The sequence below is a fragment of the Helianthus annuus genome, chromosome 17 (assembly GCF_002127325.2).
Source record: "Helianthus annuus cultivar XRQ/B chromosome 17, HanXRQr2.0-SUNRISE, whole genome shotgun sequence".
NCBI classification, from domain to species: Eukaryota; Viridiplantae; Streptophyta; class Magnoliopsida; order Asterales; family Asteraceae; genus Helianthus; species Helianthus annuus.
The window spans coordinates 22,366,624-22,383,695 of NC_035449.2; the positions used below are offsets into that span (position 1 = coordinate 22,366,624).

At 35.5% G+C, this 17,072-nt stretch overlaps 1 non-coding gene across 1 annotated transcript; it reads left to right on the top strand.

Moving 5' to 3' along the window:
- Nucleotides 1–1,267: 1,267 nt before the first annotated feature.
- LOC118489576 lies at nt 1,268–1,373 on the top strand. The gene has a single exon (XR_004887597.1). It is a non-coding gene; the product is annotated as a small nucleolar RNA R71 (small nucleolar RNA).
- Nucleotides 1,374–17,072: the final 15,699 nt, after the last annotated feature.

A 17,072-nucleotide genomic window follows, 5' to 3' on the forward strand; every position in this document is an offset into this window, starting at 1 on the left:
GGTCAAATCTACCCGCTTAGGCACTTTTTTCTTGTTTTGCCTCTTTTGTGTGCATAATTCTTTTAAAAATTTTGCATAAGCGGGAACTTGTTTTATTGCATCAAGAAGTGGGAGATTTATTTTAACTTGTTTGAACATATCCCACATTTCCTCTTTTTGAGGACCCCTTGACACAATAACATTTTTCTTCCCCGGGTCAAGTAAAGCCGATGGGAATGGAACTTGACTCGGTTCACCCTCTATTTTTTCATTCTTTTCATTTTTACTTTTTTCACTTTCACCCAACCCCGGTTTTTTAATAGTTGTTTCTTTTGGTTTAACCGGTGCAAGTTCATCATCACTTTCCATTCCCGTGATGTCCTCAACCACCCCCTCGACCAATTCGGGTGACAAATTGGCCTTAAACTCTTTACCACTTCTTAACACACTAACATGGTTAATATTAACATTACCTCGTGACGAACCGTGTGAAGGGTTTACCTTTGTGTCGCTTGGAAGTTGACCCTTTCCTTTCTTTAGTTCCGCCACATCGGTTGCTAATTGCCCCATTTGAGTCGTTAGTGACTGGATGCTTTTATCGCGAACCTCATCTTTTTGCATCCGCACTTCATCAAGTTGATTCCGCTTTTGCATTTCCAATTGCATGCTTTTAAGCATCTCCATCACCTCATTTCCACCCGAAGATCCCCTTTGATCTTGACCCGTTTGGTATTGTTTTTGATACCCTTGGTTATTTCCGCCCCGGTACCCACCTTGGTTATTATAGGATGGCCGTGAACCAAAATTACCTTGGCTACCTTGAAAATTTGGGTTCGCTTGATTTGACGGGTTCCCATATCTAAAGTTCGGGTGATTCCTCAATCCGGGGTGGTAAGTATTAGAATTCATGTTGTTGTAGTTCCTACCACCTCCTCCTTGGCCTTGACCTTGGATCACATGAACTTCCTCATATTGCCCTTCCAACATCCCTTGGCAATTTTCAGCCGCGTGACCTATTTCATTACACAAAGCACACACATCATAAATTTGATTAGTAGTTTGAACATTACCTTCATCTATGGCATGCACTTGTGGTCGGTTAGTTGTTGGTCGAGCTCTCCTTGAAGCTTGGGCTTTCCTTTTTGATGTAGTTGCCATACTCTCCAAAAACTCCCAATCTTCATTCTCATAATTCGTTCCAAATGTCCCTCCGGTGATAGACATTAAATCCCGTGCATCTTCGGCGCTTAACCCCTCATGAAAAGCGTTCATTAACTCCCATAACTCAATCCCATGATGAGGACAGTTTTTAATCATCATGTTAAAACGCTCGAACGCCTCATGGAACATCTCACCGTGTTGTTGTTGAAAGCTTCTCAACCCCTTCCGCGCATCATTAGTCTTTTGGGCGGTGTAGAATTCATCCAAAAAGGTTTGTTGCATCTCCCCCCATGTATAAATTGATGCTGAAGGTAATGTATAGAACCATTTCTTAGCTTTCTCTTCCAACGAAAACTGAAATAAGACTAACTTGACTTCATCGGCCGAAAAACCTTGACTCCCAAAAGTGTTGCAAATTGAGTCATAGGCCTCTAGATGAAAGTACGGCTCCTCCGTTGCTAACCCTTTATACTTCGGTAAACTTTGCAACGAGTTTGTTCTTACTTCAAAAGTTCTCCCTTGGTTGTTGTGAGGGATAACCACCGGTGAGGGGTTTTGAGTAATGATTGGCCTGAAATGTGCCTCTATTCCCCTTGCTTGTTCTCTAAGATGTCTTCGTGGCACACCATACCTACCTCTCGGAATAATCGGCCCATTCGGTCTTGGTACTTGCCCTTGTGGTGCGATCGGTTGTTGAAACTGTTGTGGTCGCATCGGTGGGCGCTGAGGCGGTCTTTGAAATGGTTGTTGGTGTACATGTTGTGGCCGGACCTGTTGCAATGGAATCGGTTGTGGCATTGGTGGCCCTTGTGGTCTTGGCCGAATGTGTTGTGGTATAAGTTGTTGATGTTGAATTCCACCAACACTCGCCATCCCTTGAGATTGACTCTGAACATACCCAAAATCCCCTTGATCACCATAATCTCCATAACCATACCCATCATCTTCATACCCCTCAAAGTCTTCAAATCCTTCATCATACCCATCTCCTTGAATTCCCGATGATTGCCCAAATGGAATAGTCGAGTATTGGAAACCCGATTGATTTGGTGGTCGATACGGTGTAGCATGGACAATAGACGAAATTGGTGCCATAGTATGGCCCGAATATGATGGACCCGCACCCGGGAAAAAATGGGATAATGGTGGTATAGTAGTGGAAGGGTTAAAGGTGACGGTTGGTTCTTCTTGGGTAGTAATGGGTTGTGTGGTGTTGGTTGGTGTAACCTGTTGAGGTATGGTGGGTTCGGTAGTATTTGGTGGAATGGTAGTGTTAGGTGAAGGTTGAGTGGATGTTGGTATGAATGATGAGGTAAATTCACCCGTAGTGGGTGGTGGTGGTGGTGGATCCATGTATCGAATTGGTGTAACTGGTGTTGTTGGTGAACTATTGATTGTATTTTCCCTTAGCAAAATTCTGTTTGCTCGCAAAGTTCGCTCAATTTCCGGATCAAACGCCAATGGTGATAGCTTGTGAGAGCTCCTAGTACGCATGCACCTCAAGTACCTGCACACTAAACACAACCAGCGTAAACCCGAAAATAACAAACAAAACTATGAAATTAACACACGTTGCGCACTACTCCCCGGCAACGGCGCCAAAATTTGACGTGATGTCGTGGGTCACGCAAATTTAATCCCTAAACAACTGTAGTTAGCGGTAGTAGGGTATCGAACTCAGGGAGTATGTGGAAAATGTGTTGATTGTGTAGCTTTGTATTTATACTAAAATTAAACTAAATTGCTGAAAATTAAAATTCAAGATTGTGGAATGTTGTTTTGGAAAACTAAATTAAAAACTAATTCAAATCAAAGTAGGTTGTAAACAATTAGGAGAGAACAATGATCACCCTAGGTTTCAGTTTCTTTAAACAATTGTGTGCAATTTCACTAGAAAGAGTTACATAGACATAACTCGTGTATGTGTGATTGAAGTGATAAAAGGGAACAAAGTACTCGGATTAGATAATGCGAGGTTGTTTCCCGATGACCTATTAACCAATAACCAACCCCAACCCTTCCCGTGATATCTCGGTTGCCAACGGCACCAAGAACGTACGATCAAGACTAGAAATTATGATATAGATTAACGCACTACAAACAATCAAACATACACCATGACATTCAAGCAACGCAAAATATCATTCTAGAAATGCAGAAATTAACACACAAAAGTCTTAGAAACATTCACCTAGGATGATCACCGAAGAGTTTAGCCGGACATGGCTCGGTGAATCATCATCAACATCAATCTAATGTTCATAAAGATTAAAAACACAAACCGAATGTTTAGAAATGTTCACAAACCAAACAAGTACTCCAAATTCGCTCCCAAAGTCTCCAAGAACCGTCAATGATGAGATAATACCAAAAGACACACCAAAAAACGAGTATATGGCAGCAGTTACATTTTTCACGTTCAGGCACCACCGTAAATTACGGCTCCACCGTAATTTACGGTGGTCATCAAAGTGTTACGGTGGTTTGAGCCTGGTTTACGGTGCAACAGAATTGAGAAAATGGGTCACCGTAAATTACGGTGATACCGTAATTTACGGTACCAAGCAGCCTTCACTTCTTTGTTTTGTCTTGTGTTCTTCTCTCGACCCGTTTTCACCAAAGCATCCATAAGCTGCCTTTTTATCCATCGCTTATCTCCTAATTTGTACCTGAAACATAAGCATCGTAGTTATCTAATTCAAGATAATTACACGGCTAAATGGAGGATTATTTCATGTTTTATCACACTTAAGGGTTGTCCAAAGGACCACCCGTCACTGGGTACTCCGTACGCAGCACCCATTGACCCGAAAGGTAGCCCGCGGCAGTCCAACCTGCGCGCACGGAGCCCCTGACCCACCATGCCACCAGTTCCGGGGAAAACCCGACCCTACACCCGCCCAAGGGCACGCCAACGGAGAGCCGGTAAAACCCGGCTGGATCAGAAATCGAACTCGAGACCATTCGACTAGGAGTCTATCCTTCATTTTCATAACCACTGGGCTATAAGCCCAGGGTAGAATATCTTTTAGTTGAATTAAAAGATTATAACAATCTAAAATAAACATATTTAGTTTAAATAAAAAATATTTTAAGAAATTGAACTTTTGAAATTTAAATAAAAAATAAAGAATTAAAACACCACAAAAAACTCTATAATAATTATTTATTTATGTTAGTTAGTGTTCATCAAGACTTTCCTTTAATAAATAAAAAATATTTTAAGAAATTGAACGTTTGAAATTTAAATAAAAAATAAAGAATTAAAACACCACAAAAAAACTCTATAATAATTATTTATTTATGTTAGTTAGTGTTCATCAAGACTTTCCTTTAATATGTATAATAATTTTGCTTTTGTCATAAATTGGTGGACGAAAATTCCTACTTATTTTTGTATATGTCAGTTGGGTGTATATAAATTAAAAGATTGCGGAATTGCCTGTAATAATCTAAATTAGACGTTATTGGCCATTGTCAGTTCCATCTTTAAATATTCCTCATGACAGTCCCACCTTTCACTTGTTTTTCCTCCACCGGTCCTCAGTTAAAAAATCTTAACAAAGTTAAGTTTTTTTCTTAATTACAAGCTGACGTTTTAGGGCTCTTGATCAAAATGTGGATACGAGTCGAATAATGTAAAACTTACATTGAAATTATGCTCCAAGCGATGAAAACGGTGCTTCATATCGGGTGTTTAAACTTCCAATTAACAAAAATCAAGTCGTTTGGAGCAACATTTCGAGGTAACTTTAAGATCAATAGACTCGTATCCTCGTTCTGATCAAAATCCCTAACACGTAAGTTTATAATTCGGAAAAAAACTTAACTCCATTAAGTTTTTTTTTAACTAAGGACCGGTAGAGGAAAAATAAGTGAAATGTGTGATTGGCATGGGGATTATTCAAAAATGGGATTGACAATGGCCAATGACGTGTAGTTGAAATTATTACATGCCAATTCTCCTAAAAGATAATAATGTGTTATATTTTTAATTTAAGTTAAGCTTTAACGTAAACGAAAAAGATATTCAAAATAAGTTCATTAGTTTAAGTTATATCAGTTTTGTTTATATAAATTGAAAAGGGCTTAAATGTGTCATATTTTCTAACTAGTTTAGAATCTCATTTATTACACGTGTAAAATGAAACATAGACAAGATATGACGTTAACAAATGAATTTTACATGATAATGATATATTTTTAAAATATTTTCTTTCAAATTTGTATTAAATTTTGTATGTAATTACTACGTGTTAATTCAATTGAGATGTATATATCCGGTTAAATATCCTTTTAATACTGTGAAATTAGCTGAAATTACAATTATAGATATAAAAAGAGTAAACTGCAATTTTACCCTCGGGATTAGAGACAATTGGCACTGTGAGCCCGTCCTAGGGAAATTTCGCACTTTGACCCCCCAACTAATGAGAAACCATGCAATATTACCCCATGATGTCAAAGAACTTAACAATTCTGTTAAATGGTATGTTAAATGACTATATTACCCTTTCTTATTACCCCCTATGCTTTGTTCTACTCTGCAATATTACCCCCGGTGTTAAATGACTATATTACCCTTTCTTATTACCCCCTATGGTTTGTTGTACTCTGCAATATTACCCCTCGGCGTAAAATATTTCTTGCAAACCTTACCCCTTGCAATATTATCATCTTCGTCGTAAGAAAGGAGAAGGCAAACCTTACCCCTTGCAATATTTCTTGCAAACCTTACCCCTTGCAATATCATGGGTTTGAGGTAGTTGCCTAGTTGGAAAAATGTCAACTTGAGTTTGGCCTTCTTTGCATTTTAAACAAAAACATTATTTGTTTATAAAAGAGCCAAAATATGTGAATTATTCATCAATATCTACTCACCAGAGATAAAATATTACACGATCAACTCATCATAATAATCTGGTCACAGACTCACAGTTGTCTGTTCTAATTAAAAGAAATAAAGAATGACCTAGTGTGAATATTAGATTTCTCACTAAATATTAAATCTATTGGCAGTTGATTCTTACAGCCTCAACTCTCAAAATGTGGATATTAGATTTCTCACTAAATATTAAAATTTGCATCAAATTGTCAAAGATCATCAAAACTTTTGAACTAAATCATTCACTACTAAACAGGGCACAACGATTTCAAGAGTCAAATGTATACGCTAAAGAATCCAACATTAAAACAAAAAAAAGTCTAAAATTGGGATTAGATTTTTTTCTTTAGAACAGACAACCGAAACACTTTATTATAAACCAAAAATACATACTACCCCTCTACCAGCAAGAAGCTAAAAACCACCGGTTAGGGTGTGCGAAGTCGGTTAACCGCATGTTCGATTAATGACCTTTTCGTCACCCGTCGGTTAACCGCAGGTCCGGTTAATGACCTTTTCGTCACCCACCAAAACGTTGTCTCTTTTATGTCCTCCACTACTTTTATGTCCTCCACTACCTTGAATACCGATTTAGCCGTTGAAAAAATAAAGAATAGAAGTTTTTAAGGAAAAAATAAGAAATTTATTAAAAAAAATTTGAATGTAAAATTTTATTGATTATACAGTGTCCAGTCAATACTAATATATTATTATCCGTAATGCAAATATATTATTCAAAACTGATAGTTTAGTGAGAAATTATAATATGTCCATAACTAAATTAATATTGAGTACGTAAAATAGTATTCTTTTAATATCATTATCTAACAGAAGTACTAGGTGACGAGAAAACACAAGTTGTGAATGACTATAATCATATCATGTGTTTCCTGTTGTTTTATTTATTAGGTAGTGTACTGTACATAGATATATAGATTTGAATTAAGCTTTAACATATAAGGCCCCCAACCCAAATGGATTCACTGGGCTATAAGCCCAGGGTAGAGTATCTTTTAGTTGAATTAAAAGATTATAACAATCTAAAATAAACATATTTAGTTTAAATAAAAAATATTTTAAGAAATTGAACTTTTGAAATTTAAATAAAAAATAAAGAATTAAAACACCACAAAAAACTCTATAATAATTATTTATTTATGTTAGTTAGTGTTCATCAAGACTTTCCTTTAATAAATAAAAAATATTTTAAGAAATTGAACGTTTGAAATTTAAATAAAAAATAAAGAATTAAAACACCACAAAAAAACTCTATAATAATTATTTATTTATGTTAGTTAGTGTTCATCAAGACTTTTCTTTAATATGTATAATAATTTTGCTTTTGTCATAAATTGGTGGACGAAAATTCCTACTTATTTTTGTATATGTCAGTTGGGTGTATATAAATTAAAAGATTGCGGAATTGCCTGTAATAATCTAAATTTGACGTTATTGGCCATTGTCAGTTCCATCTTTAAATATTCCTCATGACAGTCCCACCTTTCACTTGTTTTTCCTCCACCGGTCCTCAGTTAAAAAATCTTAACAGAGTTAAGTTTTTTTCTTAATTACAAGCTGACGTTTTAGGGCTCTTGATCAAAATGTGGATACGAGTCGAATAATGTAAAACTTACATTGAAATTATGCTCCAAGCGATGAAAACGGTGCTTCATATTGGGGGTTTAAACTTCCAATTAACAAAAATCAAGTCGTTTGTAGCAACATTTCGAGGTAACTTTAAGATCAATAGACTCGTATCCTCGTTCTGATCAAAAGCCCTAACACGTAAGTTTATAATTCGGAAAAAAACTTAACTCCATTAAGTTTTTTTTTTAACTAAGGACCGGTAGAGGAAAAATAAGTGAAATGTGTGATTGGCATGGGGATTATTCAAAAATGGGATTGACAATGGCCAATGACGTGTAGTTGAAATTATTACAGGCCAATTCCCCTAAAAGATAATAATGTGTTATATTTTTAATTTAAGTTAAGCTTTAACGTAAACGAAAAAGATATTCAAAATAAGTTCATTAGTTTAAGTTATATCAGTTTTGTTTATATAAATTGAAAAGGGCTTAAATGTGTCATATTTTCTAACTAGTTTAGAATCTCATTTATTACACGTGTAAAATGAAACATAGACAAGATATGACGTTAACAAATGAATTTTACATGATAATGATATATTTTTAAAATATTTTCTTTCAAATTTGTATTAAATTTTGTATGTAATTACTACGTGTTAATTCAATTGAGATGTATATATCCGGTTAAATATCCTTTTAATACTGTGAAATTAGCTGAAATTACAATTATAGATATAAAAAGAGTAAACTGCAATTTTACCCTCGGGATTAGAGACAATTGGCACTGTGAGCCCGTCCTAGGGAAATTTCGCACTTTGACCCCCCAACTAATGAGAAACCATGCAATATTACCCCATGATGTCAAAGAACTTAACAATTCTGTTAAATGGTATGTTAAATGACTATATTACCCTTTCTTATTACCCCCTATGCTTTGTTCTACTCTGCAATATTACCCCCGGTGTTAAATGACTATATTACCCTTTCTTATTACCCCCTATGGTTTGTTGTACTCTGCAATATTACCCCTCGGCGTAAAATATTTCTTGCAAACCTTACCCCTTGCAATATTATCATCTTCGTCGTAAGAAAGGAGAAGGCGACCTCGTTTCCGACTAACTGTCTGACTAGGTAATGGGATTGCTTAATGCTTTTATATTGTTCTTTTTGTTGCAGAATTGCTCGTGAAGCTAACCTAGTATCCGTCCAGCTGTCTGCGCTGGAAAATATGCATTATAGTCACATGATCAAATTTGATAATCATGAAGAGGCTAGGTAATGGGACACTTAACTTTCAAATCTTCAATTATTTAATCTTATAAGCGAAATATAATATCAGAGGTGCAGGTTATTAGTGTTCCTAGTTTTTTCTGTTAACAACATGAATTTTTTTGGGGCATCTATAATCTTAGCACCAAACACTAATATTCATCTATAATTTTAACAACAGTAAGTTGACAAAGTACATCAGATTGATTAATTACATTTTTTGTGGGAAATTATTCATTGCACTAAAACATAAAATATTCCACATTAACCCTTTTGGTTAATTAAATTTTTATACTATTATAATATTTTTATTAAATCAGATCATTGCTAAACTAGTTTAATACCTGTTCAGCGGACGGGTTACGCTAACAACGTAACAAACAAATATAATCTATATTGAGGGTGTTTGGGATTGCTTCTCCTTTTCTTCTTTTTGATCTCCCTTTTTCCTTTTTGAAAAAGTCATAGCCATCTAACTTTTCTTTTTCTTCTTTTCAAACTACAAAAACTCCTTCTCAACACATTATCCAAACACTACAAAAATGACTTATTAACTTTTAGTTCATTGTTTGTGATTTCCACTATTGTTCAGATAAAATCGTAGGCCACCACAAGACAAGACGTTACACACGACTTAGCCACGTAAAGCTATCCATGCGTAACAAACAAATATAGGCGTTACCAGATCGCACCCAGTGGCGGAGCTTGACTAAAAGTTCCGAGGGGGCAGAAAGTCATGGGACCCAATTTATATATTGTATAAATATTTAGACAAAATAATTGGGGGGACAATTCTATATAATTTTAAAATTTTTGGACGAAAAATAGAAAATTTTACACTTCTAAACGAAACATTCGGGGGGGGGGGGGGGGTTGCACCCCCCGCTTTACACTACACTAAGCTCCGCCATTGATCCCACCAACATGATTGAACGTCTGTTACGTTGTATCTCTAATGGGTCCACCGTATTAAAATGAAATAATTAACACAAAAGAAATCATGTCAAACTATACATTAGAATGCATGAAAATTAAAATTGTTGGTATGTTGGCCCATCCATTTTGCCAAGCCTAGTGCTCATACACCAATATCATGGGTTTGAGGTAGTTGCCTAGTTGGGAAAATGTCAACTTGAGTTTGGCCTTCTTTACATTTTAAGCAAAAACATTATTTGTTTATAAAAGAGCCAAAATATGTGAATTATTCATCAATATCTACTCACCAGGGATAAAATATTACACGATCAACTCATCATAATAATCTGGTCACAGACTCACAGTTGTCTGTTCTAATTAAAAGAAATAAAGAATGACCTAGTGTGAATATTAGATTTCTCACTAAATATTAAATCTATTGGCAGTTGATTCTTACAGCCTCAACTCTCAAAATGTGGATATTAGATTTCTCACTAAATATTAAAATTTGCATCAAATTGTCAAAGATCATCAAAACTTTTGAACTAAATCATTCACTACTAAACAGGGCACAACGATTTCAAGAGTCAAATGTATACGCTAAAGAATCCAACATTAAAACAAAAAAAAGTCTAAAATTGGGATTAGATTTTTTTCTTTAGAACAGACAACCGAAACACTTTATTATAAACCAAAAATACATACTACCCCTCTACCAGCAAGAAGCTAAAAACCACCGGTTAGGGTGTGCGAAGTCGGTTAACCGCATGTTCGATTAATGACCTTTTCGTCACCCGTCGGTTAACCGCAGGTCCGGTTAATGACCTTTTCGTCACCCACCAAAACGTTGTCTCTTTTATGTCCTCCACTACCTTGAATACCGATGTTGTGTTGATGACCTTTTCGTTTAGATGAATCCATAACCTCCATACGGTCCTGAGGAAATAGCATGCGCCACTTTTTTCTTCATTTTTGAACCATCTATACTCCACGCCACCTCCAAAATCTGCCGTATGGAATCAAGTGTGCTGGGATCCGGATTTAATCCAAAAAAAAAATCTTCCACAACACCATTCTTGCGAGGAGACATGAGGCCAAGATGTGTAGGGCGGATTCAACACAATACTTGCACATTTACAAGACCCATCGCCAATCTGAATACCCCTTTCTCTCAACACATCACTCGTAGGGATCCTGTTACTCAACGCTCTCCATAGGAAACAGTTTATTTTCGGGTTTGTTATGAAATTCCATCTAAATAAAGCTTCATTATTATTCCCTGTTGCGACCTGTTGAATGTCTAAGCGCACCTATTTTACTAATAATTTAAACACATCAATCATTGGATTGCCAGAACCATTGGTTCTCCCCTAATTGCAATTGTTATTACTCCAAAACTCTCAACAACTGTTGTGTTTCTGTTTTCTCAAAAGTAGAGGAGGGGAATCTTCTCCACTCCAAATCCCACAAGACATTGGTTCCTGTAATTTCGTAAGATAAACCAACAACTTGTAGCTACAATTTAGCTTAACAATTTAGCAACTTGTAGTGTTATAATGACAAACGTTTTTATTTACATTTATATGTATAATATGATCTCAATAAGTAAGTTCACACTAACATGTTAATATGCCTAAAAATGAAAATCAAGGTTGGAGACAAATTCAATAACTAAAATTGCACTAAGTTTTTAAGTTAATCGTTGACTACTAAAACATAAAAACACAAATAATCAACTGAAATGAAACACCAAGTAACCATGTACGATAAACAAAAGCGAAAATGCGTGGAATGTTTCATGAAATACGCATGCTCTTTAATGAATACGAATTTTCATATTTAAGATTTTGTTTCCTATTATAAGAGATTCACCTTCAATTGTCGATAACAGCAAACAACATTAGTTAGATCTAATAGAGAATTCTATTTCAAAGCCAAGTGATTTTGACAAACAAAGCATTTAATAATGAAACAAAGGTGCAAAACACTCACCCGAATTCAGAACTCGCCATACCATACACCGGAGTGGCATATGGTACATCGCCTTGCAAATGGATGAATGGACCTAAATGCCAGCAGTTGCTAGGGTAAGATAGTTGGGCAATGGCGTAAACCCATCGCCTTTACTTTCGACCCGTTCTATTTTAAGTGATCTTGCGTTCTTAAGGCTTGTCCAGCCTCGTTACCAGCTTCTTGATGAGATAACTAACACAAAAATATCATAATCAATATCCACTTGATCCAGCACCAAAAGATTCATTATAATAGAAGGATTTATTAAACTTAATTATATTTATGATATGTAACTGTATTTATACTTATATAACTTAGTACTCGGGATATTTTCGATAAGATAAGGTTGGTGATAAGCGGGTAATTCGAAAACTGTCTAATGATAGTTTCTCCCGCCAAAAACTCAACCGCCATGTTCATTCATATAAATAAGATTGGTCCGACAACTTTTTCCGGTACCAAGACATTCAAAACTTTTATGTTCTTGTCTGTCCATTCGCTCAATCTTTTTGTCTCACTCATGTCTGTTAACAATTCCAAGTTCACTATCAAACATTCTGAAACTCACCATAATGATGATGATGATCATCGGCTTCCGCCAACATGTGGTATCAGAGCCACTTCATCAACATTACCATGTCAACACTGTTATAAAGAACAAAACGATAGGGAGAAAAGAAATCAACGGGCAAGATTATGTTATTATTGTCACCGGCCAGGACATCATATTTACGAGTGTAAATCGAAAGAAAATGATAAAGCAACACAACTAATAAATCAAGCAGTGAATGCCGGAATCCAGACTCAAAGGATGCCTGCAGAGGATCGGAACGAGATGATAGTGACTGGCACCGAAGGTGGCTTGTGGGGAGACATATGGTATGTTAGTAATTCTTTTTCACATCATTATGGTGGTAACTTAAATGTTTTCAAATGAATAAGACATTTAGTGGGTGTTGAGACGAATTCTGGGGAGAATGATTTTTTCTTTATGCGGGGCATAGGGGCTGTCGAAATTAAATCCAATAATGAAAGATTAAGGATACAAAGCGTCTTTTATACGCCGGAATTAGACAGAAATGTTCTAAGCATAAACCAATTGACCTTGCAAGGATTCGCGGTTAACAAAGCCGGAGATACTTGCAAGATCTTTCCCATGTTCTCCCCTCCGGTAGTAAATTCAGTGAACGATATTACTGGGTTGTCTAAGGAAGATGAATTGGGATTAAAAGAAAAACAAAAGGTGATGAGTCTGAATGATGTAAGCGAAAAATATAAAGAAGAGTATCTGGATTCATATTTTGAGGATTTACATGTTTCCTCTTGTGAAACGGATTGGAGTGTTATGATCATAAGGGCTATGGAATTCAAGGATTTGAGTGATTGCAAGGCTTTATTAGATATGATGAAAGACGGGAAGTTTGTGTTTCAATATAAACACGAATTAGAAAGAAAGTTCGAGGAGATGTTACAATGGTTTATCACTGTTAAGTTGGGTATAACCACAAGGCCAATTCCACCGCTGATGATTTATAACCGGAAAATAGACTTACTGAGTCTTTACATGATTGTGGATAGAGATGGGGGTTAACGGAGTGTAACTGATGATGATCTTTGGCCGATAATCGCCAAAGATATGGGATACGAGTACAAGGATGGTGAGTACATGATGATAGTATATGCCATGTACCTGGATTTTTTAATTTATTACTACAGATTCAAAGACATTCAAGAGAAAGCTCATGACTTAGAAAGAATGACGGAGAAGGAAGCAGCGCCGGAAAACTGCCATGGACGAAGTGCAAGTGCAGAAGCAGTGAAGGACGTGACTGCTATGGATCACTATGCACTATATGCGGGCAACGATTGGGAAGGGGCTTGGAACATGCACAAGAGACGAAGGAAGTTCGATTTCAAGGAAGCAAGGAAAGCTGTCGATGAAACCAATGAAAGTGTGCTCAAGTTTGCTGCCAAACGTAATTAAGTTTAGGGGGAAGTAATAGAAGGATTTATTAAACTTAATTATATTTATGATATGTAACTGTATTTATACTTATATAACTTAGTACTCGGTGATAAGCGGGTAATTCGAAAACTGTCTAATGACAGTTTCTCCCGCCAACAACTCAACCGCCATGTTCATTCATATAAATAAGATTGGTCCGGCAACTTTTTCCGGTACCAAGACATTCAAAACTTTTCTGTTCTTGTCTGTCCATTCGCTCAATCTTTTTGTCTCAATCATGTCTGTTAACAATTCAAATTTCACTATCAAACATTCTGAAACTCACCATAATGATGATGATGATCATCGGCTTCCGCCAACACATTATTCATCAAGAAAAGATATTAATATTGAATAATTACTTTGCAGCTTCATGATTTTTTTTGGCAAACATAATAACCATAGTTCTGTAGGCATATATCATTTTGTATACATAAAGCAAACGAAATGACATCAATCCCCTTGATTAGGTAATTTGTGTTTCTGCAAAAAAAAAAAAGAAAAAAAAAGAAAAAGAATCAGATACAAATAGGTTCCCTTGCAAGTTCAGACAATTTAAATATTCACAAAGGCATGTGTATATATGGTAAAACTTACTCACAGATTTAAATCAAAAACTTATACCATATTTTTTATTAAATAAAAGTAATGATACATTGATACGTGACACCAATATACTATAATATTGGTATTTAGCAGCCCATTTTGGATCTGCAATACCTTCCAAAACAACATCATTATGTATGTAAGAAAAAAATGAAATAAAACTATTATCCACAGCAAAAATTATCAAGCCAGTTTTGTCTTATTTGTACACTAAAACCGTAGCTAATGTAGAGCAAAATAGATCAGTTCCCGACCCCTTTTACCTGAAAATTTGAAGAATTTTCATTTCTTTCCTCCATGACTCTTCTAGAATATTCATTGTCAAAAAGAAAAAGGTCAGTTACAAAACTGCATAAAATGCTATAAAATTAGATGATTATAGACTTACATATATACATATGTTATAAACAATAGCCTCAATCCATCCCAAAAGAACCTGATAGTCAGCCTTGATATATCCATGCCTTTTGCATTATTGACTTGTTGTATACCCCTAACATCATCAATACATCCAACTAAGCAATCTACATGAAATAAAAAAGATCACACAACTCTAGAAAAAACAATTAAAAATTAAAAATTAAAAGTTAGAGAGATGCACATTAAGTAATTACTCACGCTAAAAAACCGCACATTAAGTAATTACTCACATTAAAAAACCTAATGTAAGTCTTCGATGACATTCCACTCAACCTTATTGAGTCTGCGGATCAAATAACACTTGCATTAGACAATTATTAGTATTATATACTCACTTTAGTCATGATTAAAGAGTGTTAATTATCAATTGAAAAACCAATAATATTCCATTCATGATTCCAATAACATGGATTAATTTTCAAAAATATAATTAACAACGAAAATTGATCAAGAATCTAAACTTGCACACACATATTAGCAACAATCTCTAGATTGATGATCGATTTACTATTATCTCTTTATAGTAGGAAGCATTGAGAGGAAATTAGGACAAACACATAACAATCAGTGGAGTGAAGTCGATGGAAAATGAAGAAACGAACCAACAGGAGCGAAAAAGGTAAATCTTACAATTTCGGCACTGGATGAATGTAACTGAAGATAAAAAATGCGATGGAGCTTAGAGGCATTACAGCCGCCTTGTGTCGATTCGGAAAGTCCTAGAAGCACAAGAACACGATTAGAACTATTACAAGCATAATGTATGTTATACAACAGACCAAAATTCTATATGCATCCTATCAATTTCAACAATGACCAACAAATTCAAAACATGGCCAGATCAATCAATTGTAACTTAAGGAATTCAGTGGCCTTACCTTAAACAGTGGCCTTACCTTAAACAGTTATCAATAGTATGAGGAATTCATCAAAACAAACAAACACCTAACAAATTTGCTCTAATTAGGGCTTTGAAAAACAGAACATATTACCGAGAGTGAGAGTGTGAAAGATTGATGGTGCTCCAAGCTATGCCAGGGGAACTACTGAAAACGATGAGAACGACAAGCCAAGCAAATGAATTACCAAATTGTGGTCGAATGGTAGTGCCCACTTCTCACAATCATCAACTGTGGTAGTGGCGTTGGACACCAGTGGCAAACGATCCTAAATTTTTCCAATTTGGGCAATGAACAACAGGTGGTATTGAGATGCTTGGATGAGAAAGAGAAGGATTGGTCAAATGGGAGAAGAAAGAGCCGGAGGAAGCATCAATTCAGCAGGTGGAAGGGGGTTTATAAAGATGAATTTAGGCGCGTAGGTTGAGGAGTAATGTAAACCACAAATTCAACTAAAAACTGTTTCTCATGGGCAAGAGTTATGGAGATCATGGGCAGCAAAAAAATGGAGCTATCAAAACTGTCGAGAACTTCCCTCAACTTTAATCTCATCCAAATCCAACATATGCTTCATAATCTTTAGATAAGCTACCACCATGTAGTTCAAAAAAAAAAAAATAATAATAATAATAATAATCTACCAGCATATACAGGAAGAACAAAATCAATATGCATTGTTGTCTCACCAGCTAATATTTGATATTTGGTCATTTTACCCCCTGAGGAAAAGGAAAAAATAACAGGAATTTATTAGGCAAATATCAAGTTGATTTCATTTTTGGACCAAAATGGCAATAAAAGTGAAACCACAGAGACCCAGATTTAAAAGGTTTGAGTTTTGGACTAAAGTTGCAAAAGTGACTAAACCTCAGGGACCAAAATGGCAGTTTACTCTTATAAAAATTAAATATCTAGAGAAAGCTATAGTCTGATATCATAAATATGATTTAGTTTAGTTTCATAAATGAACTTAAATAATTTTATTAAAGTTAAAGGATTTAAATACGTTCGTTTCTGTTTTATAAATAGGATAGTTTCTTTTAGTTTGATCACTATATAAATGAAGTTATTATATTTTGAAGAGAATTAGTTGTTAGTTGTTACATTAGTTCACCTTAAGCCTATTCCAAAACGATTCGGTTTGCTCTAAATTTGCGTAAATATAGCCTGTTCTAGTAGTTGAGGTGAACTTGATGCTGATTGAGATGAATGAGTCTCTTGTAGGAGGTGTAGTCAAAAATAGAGAAACTAAAGCAGTTAAACAACAATGAGGTGGAACCATTACAAGACAGTTAGTTGGAAACGAGGTCGCCTTGTCCTTTCTGACGACGAAG